We start from the raw sequence: 16,730 nt of genomic DNA on the forward strand, positions 1-16,730 counted from the left end.
AGTATGGTCAAGAATTATTTCTGTCACAGAGAGACATTGCTGCTTAGTTTACCGATATGATATGACGGCATCATTTAGATAATGAAAACACGTCCTTTTATTTTTAGCTTAATTGTACTTTCCTGTTCATGAATTTAAAAACGTATCTTTGTATTAGTTGTTCTATAGGTATTAAGACTTAAAGAGTTAACCGTGTTTTCCATTAAATTCTGTGAACTTTAAATGCCTGTAAATACAACAACTAATCACTGCGTATGAATTTACATTTAATATACATAAGAAGTTTCCAAACGATGAATTCTATGTTATCGGTTAAAGAATATATCTTTTACATGTTGTCAAAACATCATGATTTACAATTCATCAACAAAAATATTGATTTTATTGTCATTAACAAAATGTCAAGAGTTATTTTTCATGGATCATTTTTTTATGCTTATCGATCTCAACGCAAAAGTCCATGTGATAATAAGTTTAAACCAATTTTATAAAACAGCTGTTCTTCGTGTTACTAATTCACTTTCTCTGTGGTCTGTAATTTGTATTGATTTATTTAAGCAAGTAATTGATTTCAAAAGTAAGAGAATGTAAATATTAGCATTAAAGGATTTATTTTTGAAGTCGTCGTATCAATAACTACCGTCATAACGAGCTTAGGCGCATTATTCAATTTGTCTTCTTCCCTGATGGCAGCTATTGACACGACGACATCAAAAATATATCCTTTAATACTTATTTTTACATTAACATTACGTCAAAAATATATCATTTAATGCTATAACCTATTGTTTCTGGTTCATTAATTTCATAGACGGACAGGCAACAGTAACACAAATACGAGGGCTGTTAGAAAAGTTCGCGGATAAGTTCGATTGTGAGCGGACTATTTGAATGATACAAGCGAAACATTTCAGATTTAAACTTGACGTATTTTCTATGAAATATGTAAAAATTTCTATGTTTTAAATGCACCATAACAAATATACAGCTTAATTATTTTGAAAAGATATGCTTTACGGAGCATGTCAGATTTTTTTTATATTTTGTACGCATTTCTCCCTATTAAGAAAATGAACCGTTTGAGCGCAGAAAAATGAACGATATTTCTTATGAAGGTCGTTTTCTAAAAGTTTCAATGAAATTGGAAAATTCGTGACCGTTTTATTGCTGAATTTGTACGAACAACGCTCAAAAAAATGAGTCAAAAACGTTGACGTCAACAAACATCTTGAAGCGCCGTGCCTTCATTTAAAATTGTATGAATGCAGGAAAATCTCCGATGTAGACCAAACGGTTCTTAGATGCTGCTATTTTTATTAAAACAAAGGTTAACAGTTAGAATCACAGACGTTTAAAGATGGAAGAACTGATATTTTGAGCTCTAGCAGTACTCAAACCCCACAAACAGCCCGGATATTGCACCTGGATTTCCCTGTTCTTTCCTTAAATCTAAAGTCGAAATTGAGTGGACAGAGATTTTTCGACCTAAATGATATATGATATTCCGCAAAAGACATTATACAAAAACTTGAAAAATAATGGTATTGAACATGCATTTCATAAATGGGTTAAATGACTTAAAAATACGTGTGTGGAACTGAAGGTGTTTACTTTGAAAAAAGAGTAACAGGCTCTACTTGCAGTTGTTTGACGTCAGCTGACGTCGTGGAAATATGAAATGGTGCTTCATAAATTTAATTAATGCAAAGTAATAACCGCTGTATTTTTTTTTTTTTGTTTAAATTCAAATTAATATGATTTTTTTGCAAACTTAAATACAAAATCTCTGAAACGTGGAAAAAAACCTATATAAAGTTCTTATTTTTTTAATTTTTCGTATGCTGCGCTTAATGAAATGTATCATTACGTTAAGAGTGAAAATGACGTTTTTGAAGATTTTGACGTTACCGAAATTAACACCAACACCGTGCACGATGTCGTGGAAAAATGAAATGGTGCTCTGTAAATCTAATTCATGCAAAGTCGCTGTATATTTTGAAAAAGAATGTTAAAATCATAAGATTTTTGCATACTTATTTTCAATTGACAGTCATTTAATAAAACATACGCCATCCTAGAAGGTACTTAGTAATTCTGCCGCGATTCACTTTGTCCGCGAAATTTTCTAGCAACCCTTGTGCATATTAACAGTATCACGTGAAAAAGTTCATAAATCCACATACAGTGCTCAATCCTGTACCTCTTGACTGGTTTCCGCAACGTAGGGTGGTCACATGGTAATTAGGTTTTTGTTTAGAGGTTTAGGGTTCTTGTTTCATTTGCGACATAAATTTTGTAACACCTTTTAGGGAATAATGCAGTTTAGCTGCATGTAAAGGTGCAAAAAACTTAAACAAGTGAGTGTTTCTTTGGTTGTGTACATTAATCTTGTTATTAATCAACAGGAATGCGATTTTTATGTTTAACTAAAATATAGGCATTGTTTACACGCTTTATCTCTCTCTTTCTTTCTCTCTCTCTATCTCTCTGTAACTCTTTTTTTTTATCTCTCTTACTTTGAAGTTTCAATAATTAAATTAATTGATTGTAAAAAAAGAAATAATAGCAACTAAATTATTGTTAAGGTACATCGTTTTGTTAAATGAAAAAAAAATAGCTAGATCGTCTAAAATGGGTATTTTAGTTTGAATACATCATGAAAATATGCAGTTCGTTTTATATCTGTTCATCGAAAGTAGCATTACAACCTAAACAGCATTTGAACCCTAAGTGACGACCCTTCACATAAAACAAAGGCAATGTTTAACTATCTCTCTCTCTCTCTCTCTCTCTCTCTCTCTCTCTCTCTCTCTCTTTCTCTCTCTCTCTCTCTCTCTCTCTCTCTCTCTCTTTCACCTCCTATGCATTTTAAATTTCCTTGTGAAAATGGCGCCCGATTGTTAACCATCGTTGAATGAAATCATTTCTTAAGCGTTCCATTTTAAACTGATGACTATTTATGTGTGTACTAGTATTCTGTTGTAGAAAAAAACCATTTCAGATGTACCATAAAAATATACGGCTTAACTATTTTGAAAAGATATGCTTTTCATTAACTGAAACAGAGTATCTTTGTATTGTTTGTAGCTTAATAGTAAAACTTTAGTAATTTTGACTTAGACTAGACGGATAGCTCTGCGATTTAAACACATTACTTGAGTCTTCTTTAGACGGAGAGTAATACTACCACTTCAATGACAACGTAGACTTTGTTGTTTAATGAGATGTACGTACATATTGGTTTTGGTTTATCCATTTTATAGACGGACAGACAGCAGTAACACACATACATATTAAAAGTATCACGTGAACACTTCGTGAATCCACTTACGATGATTAATTTCTTGACTGGTTTCCCCAACGTAGGGTAGTCACATGATCATCAGGTCATAGCTGCTTGTAAAGGTGCAAACCAATTGAACAAGTCAGTTTTTTTCTTTCGGTTGTGTGCACAATTTATGAATGGCAGTGACACTAAATACATACAAAGCATTAAGTTTTCCTTCACAATTTTTATAAATATTCCAGTCCGAATTTCCTCTATCACTTTTCAAATTCCTGCCCATTTTTGATCCAATTTTACAAAAAATTGAATGATGATAATACAAAAACATTTATAGTATTAAACTACTTATATTGATCTTATTCTGTTCGCATATAATTTATATGAGGTCAATGATCAAAATTTTGAGATATGGTGTCTTTTCTTGTTTTTAAGCATATTTCAATATTTTTTAAATTCATGCCATAAGGTTATAATAATGAACAAATGAGGTAAAACTACCTGAAAATATGCAAAATTATATAGACTAAAATATAAAATCTTAACTTTTAATATTAGAGTACTTCCAAAATTGTTTTAGCAGAAAACAAAATCTGCAAAATTTAGTCCGAATTTCCTCTGTTTGGCTAAAAGTCTATTTTTGTTTTGGCATAATTCCATAATATAGTAGAAATATCGAATGTTATGTCAATAAGAATTCATTTCACAGATACCTTTTGTGTTTAGAACAAATTTTACTCATGACACTGAACTTTATAACAATCCGGATTCGAGAACTCAAACCCTGAGTAAACAACACCCTTAAAGGATTTATTTTTGAAGTCGTCGTATCAATAACTACCGTCATAACGAGCTTAGGCGCATTATTCAATTTGTCTTCTTCCCTGATGGCAGCTATTGACACGACGACATCAAAAATATATCCTTTAATACTTATTTTTACATTAACATTACGTCAAAAATATATCATTTAATGCTATAACCTATTGTTTCTGGTTCATTAATTTCATAGACGGACAGGCAACAGTAACACAAATACGAGGGCTGTTAGAAAAGTTCGCGGATAAGTTCGATTGTGAGCGGACTATTTGAATGATACAAGCGAAACATTTCAGATTTAAACTTGACGTATTTTCTATGAAATATGTAAAAATTTCTATGTTTTAAATGCACCATAACAAATATACAGCTTAATTATTTTGAAAAGATATGCTTTACGGAGCATGTCAGATTTTTTTTATATTTTGTACGCATTTCTCCCTATTAAGAAAATGAACCGTTTGAGCGCAGAAAAATGAACGATATTTTTTATGAAGGTCGTTTTCTAAAAGTTTCAATGAAATTGGAAAATTCGTGACCGTTTTATTGCTGAATTTGTACGAACAACGCTCAAAAAAATGAGTCAAAAACGTTGACGTCAACAAACATCTTGGAGCGCCGTGCCTTCATTTAAAATTGTATGAATGCAGGAAAATCTCCGATGTAGACCAAACGGTTCTTAGATGCTGCTATTTTTATTAAAACAAAGGTTAACAGTTAGAATCACAGACGTTTAAAGATGGAAGAACTGATATTTTGAGCTCTAGCAGTACTCAAACCCCACAAACAGCCCGGATATTGCACCTGGATTTCCCTGTTCTTTCCTTAAATCTAAAGTCGAAATTGAGTAGACAGAGATTTTTCGACCTAAATGATATATGATATTCCGCAAAAGACATTATACAAAAACTTGAAAAATAATGGTATTGAACATGCATTTCATAAATGGGTTAAATGACTTAAAAATACGTGTGTGGAACTGAAGGTGTTTACTTTGAAAAAAGAGTAACAGGCTCTACTTGCAGTTGTTTGACGTCAGCTGACGTCGTGGAAATATGAAATGGTGCTTCATAAATTTAATTAATGCAAAGTAATAACCGCTGTATTTTTTTTTTTTTGTTTAAATTCAAATTAATATGATTTTTTTGCAAACTTAAATACAAAATCTCTGAAACGTGGAAAAAAACCTATATAAAGTTCTTATTTTTTTAATTTTTCGTATGCTGCGCTTAATGAAATGTATCATTACGTTAAGAGTGAAAATGACGTTTTTGAAGATTTTGACGTTACCGAAATTAACACCAACACCGTGCACGATGTCGTGGAAAAATGAAATGGTGCTCTGTAAATCTAATTCATGCAAAGTCGCTGTATATTTTGAAAAAGAATGTTAAAATCATAAGATTTTTGCATACTTATTTTCAATTGACAGTCATTTAATAAAACATACGCCATCCTAGAAGGTACTTAGTAATTCTGCCGCGATTCACTTTGTCCGCGAAATTTTCTAGCAACCCTTGTGCATATTAACAGTATCACGTGAAAAAGTTCATAAATCCACATACAGTGCTCAATCCTGTACCTCTTGACTGGTTTCCGCAACGTAGGGTGGTCACATGGTAATTAGGTTTTTGTTTAGAGGTTTAGGGTTCTTGTTTCATTTGCGACATAAATTTTGTAACACCTTTTAGGGAATAATGCAGTTTAGCTGCATGTAAAGGTGCAAAAAACTTAAACAAGTGAGTGTTTCTTTGGTTGTGTACATTAATCTTGTTATTAATCAACAGGAATGCGATTTTTATGTTTAACTAAAATATAGGCATTGTTTACACGCTTTATCTCTCTCTTTCTTTCTCTCTCTCTATCTCTCTGTAACTCTTTTTTTTTATCTCTCTTACTTTGAAGTTTCAATAATTAAATTAATTGATTGTAAAAAAAGAAATAATAGCAACTAAATTATTGTTAAGGTACATCGTTTTGTTAAATGAAAAAAAAATAGCTAGATCGTCTAAAATGGGTATTTTAGTTTGAATACATCATGAAAATATGCAGTTCGTTTTATATCTGTTCATCGAAAGTAGCATTACAACCTAAACAGCATTTGAACCCTAAGTGACGACCCTTCACATAAAACAAAGGCAATGTTTAACTATCTCTCTCTCTCTCTCTATCTCTCTCTCTCTCTCTTTCTCTCTCTCTCTCTCTCTCTCTCTCTCTCTCTCTCTCTCTTTCACCTCCTATGCATTTTAAATTTCCTTGTGAAAATGGCGCCCGATTGTTAACCATCGTTGAATGAAATCATTTCTTAAGCGTTCCATTTTAAACTGATGACTATTTATGTGTGTACTAGTATTCTGTTGTAGAAAAAAACCATTTCAGATGTACCATAAAAATATACGGCTTAACTATTTTGAAAAGATATGCTTTTCATTAACTGAAACAGAGTATCTTTGTATTGTTTGTAGCTTAATAGTAAAACTTTAGTAATTTTGACTTAGACTAGACGGATAGCTCTGCGATTTAAACACATTACTTGAGTCTTCTTTAGACGGAGAGTAATACTACCACTTCAATGACAACGTAGACTTTGTTGTTTAATGAGATGTACGTACATATTGGTTTTGGTTTATCCATTTTATAGACGGACAGACAGCAGTAACACACATACATATTAAAAGTATCACGTGAACACTTCGTGAATCCACTTACGATGATTAATTTCTTGACTGGTTTCCCCAACGTAGGGTAGTCACATGATCATCAGGTCATAGCTGCTTGTAAAGGTGCAAACCAATTGAACAAGTCAGTTTTTTTCTTTCGGTTGTGTGCACAATTTATGAATGGCAGTGACACTAAATACATACAAAGCATTAAGTTTTCCTTCACAATTTTTATAAATATTCCAGTCCGAATTTCCTCTATCACTTTTCAAATTCCTGCCCATTTTTGATCCAATTTTACAAAAAATTGAATGATGATAATACAAAAACATTTATAGTATTAAACTACTTATATTGATCTTATTCTGTTCGCATATAATTTATATGAGGTCAATGATCAAAATTTTGAGATATGGTGTCTTTTCTTGTTTTTAAGCATATTTCAATATTTTTTAAATTCATGCCATAAGGTTATAATAATGAACAAATGAGGTAAAACTACCTGAAAATATGCAAAATTATATAGACTAAAATATAAAATCTTAACTTTTAATATTAGAGTACTTCCAAAATTGTTTTAGCAGAAAACAAAATCTGCAAAATTTAGTCCGAATTTCCTCTGTTTGGCTAAAAGTCTATTTTTGTTTTGGCATAATTCCATAATATAGTAGAAATATCGAATGTTATGTCAATAAGAATTCATTTCACAGATACCTTTTGTGTTTAGAACAAATTTTACTCATGACACTGAACTTTATAACAATCCGGATTCGAGAACTCAAACCCTGAGTAAACAACACCCTTAAAGGATTTATTTTTGAAGTCGTCGTATCAATAACTACCGTCATAACGAGCTTAGGCGCATTATTCAATTTGTCTTCTTCCCTGATGGCAGCTATTGACACGACGACATCAAAAATATATCCTTTAATACTTATTTTTACATTAACATTACGTCAAAAATATATCATTTAATGCTATAACCTATTGTTTCTGGTTCATTAATTTCATAGACGGACAGGCAACAGTAACACAAATACGAGGGCTGTTAGAAAAGTTCGCGGATAAGTTCGATTGTGAGCGGACTATTTGAATGATACAAGCGAAACATTTCAGATTTAAACTTGACGTATTTTCTATGAAATATGTAAAAATTTCTATGTTTTAAATGCACCATAACAAATATACAGCTTAATTATTTTGAAAAGATATGCTTTACGGAGCATGTCAGATTTTTTTTATATTTTGTACGCATTTCTCCCTATTAAGAAAATGAACCGTTTGAGCGCAGAAAAATGAACGATATTTTTTATGAAGGTCGTTTTCTAAAAGTTTCAATGAAATTGGAAAATTCGTGACCGTTTTATTGCTGAATTTGTACGAACAACGCTCAAAAAAATGAGTCAAAAACGTTGACGTCAACAAACATCTTGGAGCGCCGTGCCTTCATTTAAAATTGTATGAATGCAGGAAAATCTCCGATGTAGACCAAACGGTTCTTAGATGCTGCTATTTTTATTAAAACAAAGGTTAACAGTTAGAATCACAGACGTTTAAAGATGGAAGAACTGATATTTTGAGCTCTAGCAGTACTCAAACCCCACAAACAGCCCGGATATTGCACCTGGATTTCCCTGTTCTTTCCTTAAATCTAAAGTCGAAATTGAGTAGACAGAGATTTTTCGACCTAAATGATATATGATATTCCGCAAAAGACATTATACAAAAACTTGAAAAATAATGGTATTGAACATGCATTTCATAAATGGGTTAAATGACTTAAAAATACGTGTGTGGAACTGAAGGTGTTTACTTTGAAAAAAGAGTAACAGGCTCTACTTGCAGTTGTTTGACGTCAGCTGACGTCGTGGAAATATGAAATGGTGCTTCATAAATTTAATTAATGCAAAGTAATAACCGCTGTATTTTTTTTTTTTTGTTTAAATTCAAATTAATATGATTTTTTTGCAAACTTAAATACAAAATCTCTGAAACGTGGAAAAAAACCTATATAAAGTTCTTATTTTTTTAATTTTTCGTATGCTGCGCTTAATGAAATGTATCATTACGTTAAGAGTGAAAATGACGTTTTTGAAGATTTTGACGTTACCGAAATTAACACCAACACCGTGCACGATGTCGTGGAAAAATGAAATGGTGCTCTGTAAATCTAATTCATGCAAAGTCGCTGTATATTTTGAAAAAGAATGTTAAAATCATAAGATTTTTGCATACTTATTTTCAATTGACAGTCATTTAATAAAACATACGCCATCCTAGAAGGTACTTAGTAATTCTGCCGCGATTCACTTTGTCCGCGAAATTTTCTAGCAACCCTTGTGCATATTAACAGTATCACGTGAAAAAGTTCATAAATCCACATACAGTGCTCAATCCTGTACCTCTTGACTGGTTTCCGCAACGTAGGGTGGTCACATGGTAATTAGGTTTTTGTTTAGAGGTTTAGGGTTCTTGTTTCATTTGCGACATAAATTTTGTAACACCTTTTAGGGAATAATGCAGTTTAGCTGCATGTAAAGGTGCAAAAAACTTAAACAAGTGAGTGTTTCTTTGGTTGTGTACATTAATCTTGTTATTAATCAACAGGAATGCGATTTTTATGTTTAACTAAAATATAGGCATTGTTTACACGCTTTATCTCTCTCTTTCTTTCTCTCTCTCTATCTCTCTGTAACTCTTTTTTTTTATCTCTCTTACTTTGAAGTTTCAATAATTAAATTAATTGATTGTAAAAAAAGAAATAATAGCAACTAAATTATTGTTAAGGTACATCGTTTTGTTAAATGAAAAAAAAATAGCTAGATCGTCTAAAATGGGTATTTTAGTTTGAATACATCATGAAAATATGCAGTTCGTTTTATATCTGTTCATCGAAAGTAGCATTACAACCTAAACAGCATTTGAACCCTAAGTGACGACCCTTCACATAAAACAAAGGCAATGTTTAACTATCTCTCTCTCTCTCTCTATCTCTCTCTCTCTCTCTTTCTCTCTCTCTCTCTCTCTCTCTCTCTCTCTCTTTCACCTCCTATGCATTTTAAATTTCCTTGTGAAAATGGCGCCCGATTGTTAACCATCGTTGAATGAAATCATTTCTTAAGCGTTCCATTTTAAACTGATGACTATTTATGTGTGTACTAGTATTCTGTTGTAGAAAAAAACCATTTCAGATGTACCATAAAAATATACGGCTTAACTATTTTGAAAAGATATGCTTTTCATTAACTGAAACAGAGTATCTTTGTATTGTTTGTAGCTTAATAGTAAAACTTTAGTAATTTTGACTTAGACTAGACGGATAGCTCTGCGATTTAAACACATTACTTGAGTCTTCTTTAGACGGAGAGTAATACTACCACTTCAATGACAACGTAGACTTTGTTGTTTAATGAGATGTACGTACATATTGGTTTTGGTTTATCCATTTTATAGACGGACAGACAGCAGTAACACACATACATATTAAAAGTATCACGTGAACACTTCGTGAATCCACTTACGATGATTAATTTCTTGACTGGTTTCCCCAACGTAGGGTAGTCACATGATCATCAGGTCATAGCTGCTTGTAAAGGTGCAAACCAATTGAACAAGTCAGTTTTTTTCTTTCGGTTGTGTGCACATATCTTGTTCTTCAACTTAATTTTTGTTAATGTACATCAGTTTCTGGTAAACATCTTTTGCAAACATTTTTTCCAGTATAAAACTTTGCTCCTTAAAACATAAAACGGAAAGCGTACTAATTTGCAATCAAACTTTTTTTTGATCTCTTTCTTACTTTCAAGTTTCAATAATTTAATTAATTGATTGTAAAAAAGAAATAATAGCAACTAAATTATTGTTAAGGTACATCGTTTTGTTAAATAAAAGAAATAGCTAGATCGTCTCATATGAATATATGCAGTTCGTTTCAGATCTGTTCATGGAAAGTAGCATTATAACTAAAACACCTTTTGAACCCTAAGTGACGACCTTTCACATAATACGAAAGCAATGTTATACTCTCTCTCTCTCTCTCTCTCTCTCTCTCTCTTGATCTCTCTCTCTCTCTTTCTTTCTTGCTCTCTCTCTCTCTCTCTCTCTTCACCTCCTTTAAATTGTTAATTTCCCTGTGAAAATGGCTCCCTATTGTAACCATCGTTGAATGAAATCATTTCTTAAGCGTTCAATTTTAAACGGATGACTATTTATGTGTGTGTTCTATTTTAGAAAAAAACAGCATGATCAAGGATCATTCAGGTCACTGACTAACATTGCTTCATAGGTGTCCGATCGATAAAACACCCAGGCATCATTTTGAATTTATTTTAATTGTATTTTTCTTTTCATAAAAATTGGTTGTGCTCTAGGTATCAAGACTTAAGAAGTTTTGTTTTGCGACAGACATACGGAATACTTTGTGATAAGATAAAACGCATTAATTGAGTATTGTGTAGACAGTTAGTAAAAATACCACTTGAATGGCAACTTAGAGACCTGATTTAAATTTTTTCTATTTTTTTTGTTTAATGAAAGGATAAAACAATTGATGGCCTTTGACAAAACAATTCATTTGGTAGATGTATACATGTGTCGTTATTACTGTTCCCCACTGTGATATATACATGGATTGTTTCTGGTTTATCAATGTCAAGGGCGGACAGGCGACATGAACACACAGACCAATGAAAAACATCACGTGAAAAGTTCATGAATCCACTTATAATGTTTTTTTTAAGTATTTCTTGACTGGTTTCCGCAACATAGGTTGATCACATGATCATTAGCTATTTATTTACAGGTTTGATTTTTTTCTGTTTCATTTGCGAGATTTAGGTTGCATAACGCACACTGTTTAGGGGATAGTTCAGTTTAGCTGCTTGTTAAGGTTCAAAACAATTAAACAAGTAAGTTTTTTTTATTTGGTTGTGTGTAAATATCTTGTTCTTTTATCAGCAATAATATGGTCCATAACTTTAGTTCAAATGTAGGCATTTTTACTCTCTCTCTTCCTCACTATTTAATAAGCATTTTACTTCAATTTAACTAATTATTAAGTAACACTCAAAGCAATTCATATTACGCCTAAAACTATTGGAATCTTTCCTTAAAATTCAATACCTTTTATCTCTTAATTTGTTTTCTATAACACATGTTCATAACATGATCATTGTATCTTATTCTTTAACTGTGAGTAGTATGATTGTGTATACTATGTAATCAAACATGTAGATATCGCTTATGCATGTACATTCACATCTACAAACTCTCTCTCTCTCTCTCTCTCTCTCTCTCTCTCTCTCTCTCTCTCTCTCTCTCTCTCTCTCTCTCTCTCTCTCTGAACTTGAAGGGTTTTTGATATAAACATTTTCTTTGTATACGTCCTTGTCAAAATGGCGGCTTAATAAAACCATCCTGTTAAATGAAATACTTTTAAGCGTTTAATTTTAGATGGATGACTGTTTACGTGTGTGTTCTGTTTTAGAAAAACAAATAGTATTTATATCTATGCAGCCTGTATGATCCAGGGATCATGAAGGCACCAATTAACATTGCAGCATAGGTTATATATCTGCACACGGGCTTCATTTTATATTTTGCTGAAATATACTTCCCTGATCAGGAAATGAAAACTCATTGAAAAGGTCATTGTTTTGAGGCAGGCTAGACTGCAGGCTCTGTTATAAGGTGAACTGCATCAGTTGAGTGTTAATAAATATTCGGTGCAAGATGAAGAGTAATTATACTGCGTACATGTAAATGGTAAATAAGGAACTTTAAGTGACCCCCTTTAACAAAAAATATTTGGCATTGCTATCTCTCTCTTCTCTCTCTCTCTCGCTCTCTCTCGCTCTCTTTCTCTCTCTCTCTCTCTCTCTCTCTCTCTCTCTCTCTCTCTCTCTCTCTCTCTCTCTCTCTCTCTCTCTCTCTCTCTCTCTTACTTTGGACTTGAGGGGTTTTTGATAAAGACTCATTTTCTTGGTTCATTGTATACTGTAGTATCAACATTTGTGCAGTTAGCATGATAAAGGAATACTTACAATGTAAAATCAACAAGTGATATTGCAGCATAGGTTTTCAATCTGCACAAGGGCTTTATTTTAGTTTTAGCTCATAATTACTTCCCTGATCAGAAAATGAAAACTTATTAGAAAAGTCATTGTTTTGGGTAACTGCATGCTCTGGTATAATATGAAGTGCATCAGTTGAGTGTCATTAATATTTCTGTGCACGATAAGGAGTTATCATACCGCGTACATGTAAATGGCAACTAAGGACCCTTACACGACCCCCTTTAAGCAGAAAATGTTTGGTATTGCTCTCTCTCTCTCTCTCTCTCTCTCTCTCTCTCTCTCTCTCTCTCTCCTCACATCCTATGAATTGTATACTTCTTTGTCAAAACGGCGCCATGTTGTAATTATCGTGCATGTTTAAGGGAAAACATTTTTAAGCGTTTTATTTACGTGTGTGTTCGGTTTTAGAAGAACAAGTGGTGTCAAATTCTGTTCAGCAAACATGATCAAGGAATATTAAGGTCACCAATTAACACTGCTTCTAGCACAGGTGCTTGATGACAGTTACGACCACCCTCCCCCTCCATCTCCCCATCCCCACGTATCTAGACCCCAAGGACTTTACTTATTTATATTTTTCATGATATATTCATAATCTAATGTATACCTTCATTGCAAAAAATTTCTTAAAACAAACATTTTAACAAAAAAAGCACACCACCTCTACATACATGTAAAATACAACAAGGCTGCTTACTTCGTCTGCCAGCGGAGAGGTACATGTACTGCCATTGAATATTTGTTGAAATGTGCTATCAAACTACATCTACCGGCAAAACGGTGAACTAATGTCGTAGCTCCCTTTACTTAATATCTGCATACCATACTCATGTAAATACATTTATTGGGTAAATTTTTACCGACTAGTTGCAAGTTTTTGAACCGATCTATGATATGATATTAGTCAAATTTGGCCCCCAAAATTCGCTATTTTTAAAATGATTCAGGCACATTAATTTGTTGTGTTATTTTATATAAGAGTTGACATGAAATATGTTTTTCACCCATTTATTTGATTTATATGCACTCACTGGCATTATATGACGTCAGAAGTGACGCTATTTTTATTATTTAATCAAAATCAATCAAAAATTGACATTTTTCTTATCTTTTTTCGAATGGGAAATATAGAGCGACTCTTTGAACACGAACGAACTTTTTGTCACTTATAAGTATTGGATATATACATCTTTGGTGAGAATATTTTGTTTGTTCAAGCAGTCGCTCAATGTTTCCTTAAAGAAAAACTACCTTAAAACATGCCGTTTTATGCTAAAAATGAGAAAATGGCGGGAAAAGGTAAACTTTATGATGTCATATTTTTAAATTGTGGGTACTAAAATCAAAATGAAAATTATGAAAAAACTTCAAATGTATATTTGTACAAATAAAACGAAGAATTACAGTAAAATGACAATGTTCATTTTAGGGGGCCATTTTAGGCTCAAACCATACATAGTCCTTTGATCAATTTTTACCGACTAGTTGCAAGTTTTTGAACCGATCCATCTTCAGCCGTTTTTTCTTTGCTAAGACAATGTAAAAATTTTGAGTTAAGTCTAGATGACTGCTTTATGAACCTGGGGCCATAATTATCACACAAAAACTATATTAATATTTGGATTATTTTTTTATGATACATGTATATCTATATCTGGGTGCTGCAGGTGAAGATCGGATGGGGGTGGGGGAACCTTTATACATTCTTTTAACCTTTTCAACTTCTAATTTCATTTTAAGAAAAAGTACAACCTTACAACATGTATTTGCCAAGAGGAGGTAAACTGCTAATTGAGGGGTATGGAGTAGAGTTCGTTACTTATGTTTGATATACTTACATTCTTAAAAACTAAATAACCCTGGACCCCCTCTACTTAAAAAAGGTATCATCTGTAAAATTGAATATGTAAAAAGAAGAATCAAAGAGTTTAGTTTATAGTAAAAATACCAAATCTAAAACAACGCAAGAAAATAAGTTAAGAACGTATAGAAATTCTGAAACAATTATAAAAACAAAATATATTGTACTCATGTAACAGAAATACATGAATAGTTAATAACTGTATGCTTATCTTTCTTTCAATCTCTTTGTTTGTGTCAAAACGATTTACGTCATGGCTTGTTGGCATATATGTTATGCCTCTGCTTTAAACGAATTACAAAACAATATATTTTTTTTATTTTGTACCTAACAACTAAAAATTGAAAAGATAGGAAATACATGTATGATATACAGTCTATTCTGGACTTTTTTTGTTCGAAGATTTTTTTACGAGGTGAACCTTTTTAGCGCAATATAATTTCATTCTGGTTGTAACGCGCTTTCTGATTGGCTAAACAATTCTTTTATATCGTATAAAGAATGTTACCTACGTAATAATAAGACTAACGTCAAAAACGAATCAATACGCCTGACGTTACGTTTGAATTTTGTACAATTTAACGTCATTTTAAATGTCAAATGACCATTTTTATCTACAATGAAGAGTAAAAAAAATTAAATTATGAGCAATGAATTCAATATTTATTTGTTTTAAACGATATAAAATGGTTTTAAACAGTTTACGCTATTTTATACTCTTTTATAACGGTTTATAAAGCGTAAACTGCCCCAAACCATTTTATTTCGTGTAAAACAAATAAATATTGAATTCATTCCTTCAGTAGATGAACCTTAAATTCTAACATTACGGGTTCATTTTAGGGAATGAACTTTTTATAAAACAACACCGTGCAGGTAACATTTCCTGGTGATGATCGTATTTCTGAGCCTTTAGACTAAATATAAGTCTCCTTTAAACTCAAATACATATTATACTGTGTCTAATGAATAGCACAGCAGAATGGGACAATTTCTGTGCAAATAAAATCATTCAATGACATAATTAATATACATTAAAACACTCACTGCATTTCTCAATTTTCTGTCTGAACTTAAGCTATGTCAACATCATAACTAGTTTACCTACATTGAAGACGAGGGCAACATGGGGAGGCAATTCTAACAATAGTAATGAAATGAAACAAAACAAAACAGTATCTGGCCCTTAAAATGTAGACCATCTTTTCCTGTTTAAATCATGATTAGCTGTTAAATAGCAAAATCAAGATCGAACATGAATCTCAAGTTCTAAAATCAGACGGAAGACCTCCTCGTTGCTTGCAACGAGATCGTGTCTAGTTTTTATTATTTTCACAACTGTGCTTTAATAATTTCAATAATTGATTGAAAAACTATGTAAAAGTAACTAAATCATTGTAAATGTACATCAGCCTGTTATGTAAACGAAATATCTAGATTGTATTATATAGGCATTTGAGTCTATGAATATTTGCAGTCCGTTTTATTTCTGTTCACGTGAGTAATAATACAACCTAATGGCAAAGAAACCCTAGGTGACCCTGTGAGGATGTATGATTATGCATCCTGATGAACTTACATAAATCAACAGAACAAGTATGGAATTTTTAACAAAAATATTTAATAACAAAATGAAATAATACTAAACAGAAAATTCAACAAGAAAAAAACCAAACAAACAAAAATATACAAATAAAATAATAAAATGAAGAAATAAAGTCAATTTGGTCAGCCCGGTTCCGGCGCACGTGGTATTGAAGAACCCACAGGTGAACACGTGGTTACAGTCAGGTCTAGGTATAGGTATAACGGCAACCACCAGAACTAAGTTGAAGTAGATAATTTACATGCTGCACGGGTCTAGCGAGGCTGCATTATACGAACGTTTTCTTTGGTAAGGTAAATGACCCATGGCCACGCTGATTGGAGGTTTCGTTCAATAAACTCAATATGCAGAATATAAGTTTTCACATGACACAAATTATAAAAATATCAAACTTTCACAATGTTAAGTTAAAGCACGTATCTGCATT

General features: G+C 32.2%; 3 long non-coding RNA genes across 3 annotated transcripts; all 3 read left to right on the forward strand.

Moving 5' to 3' along the window:
• Positions 1–2,279: 2,279 nt before the first annotated feature.
• On the forward strand, positions 2,280–3,424 carry LOC128171197 (uncharacterized). The gene is made up of 2 exons (XR_008242036.1): positions 2,280–2,357; positions 3,264–3,424. It is a non-coding gene; the product is annotated as an uncharacterized LOC128171197 (long non-coding RNA).
• Positions 3,425–5,763: 2,339 nt separating this feature from the next.
• LOC128171188 (uncharacterized) lies at positions 5,764–6,904 on the forward strand. Its single transcript, XR_008242033.1, has 2 exons — positions 5,764–5,841; positions 6,744–6,904. It is a non-coding gene; the product is annotated as an uncharacterized LOC128171188 (long non-coding RNA).
• Positions 6,905–9,243: 2,339 nt separating this feature from the next.
• LOC128173398 (uncharacterized) lies at positions 9,244–12,582 on the forward strand. The gene is made up of 3 exons (XR_008242499.1): positions 9,244–9,321; positions 10,216–10,376; positions 11,593–12,582. It is a non-coding gene; the product is annotated as an uncharacterized LOC128173398 (long non-coding RNA).
• The last annotated feature ends 4,148 nt before the right edge of the window (positions 12,583–16,730 follow it).

This window comes from Crassostrea angulata, chromosome 2 (genome assembly GCF_025612915.1).
Source record: "Crassostrea angulata isolate pt1a10 chromosome 2, ASM2561291v2, whole genome shotgun sequence".
Classification (NCBI taxonomy): domain Eukaryota; kingdom Metazoa; phylum Mollusca; class Bivalvia; order Ostreida; family Ostreidae; genus Magallana; species Magallana angulata.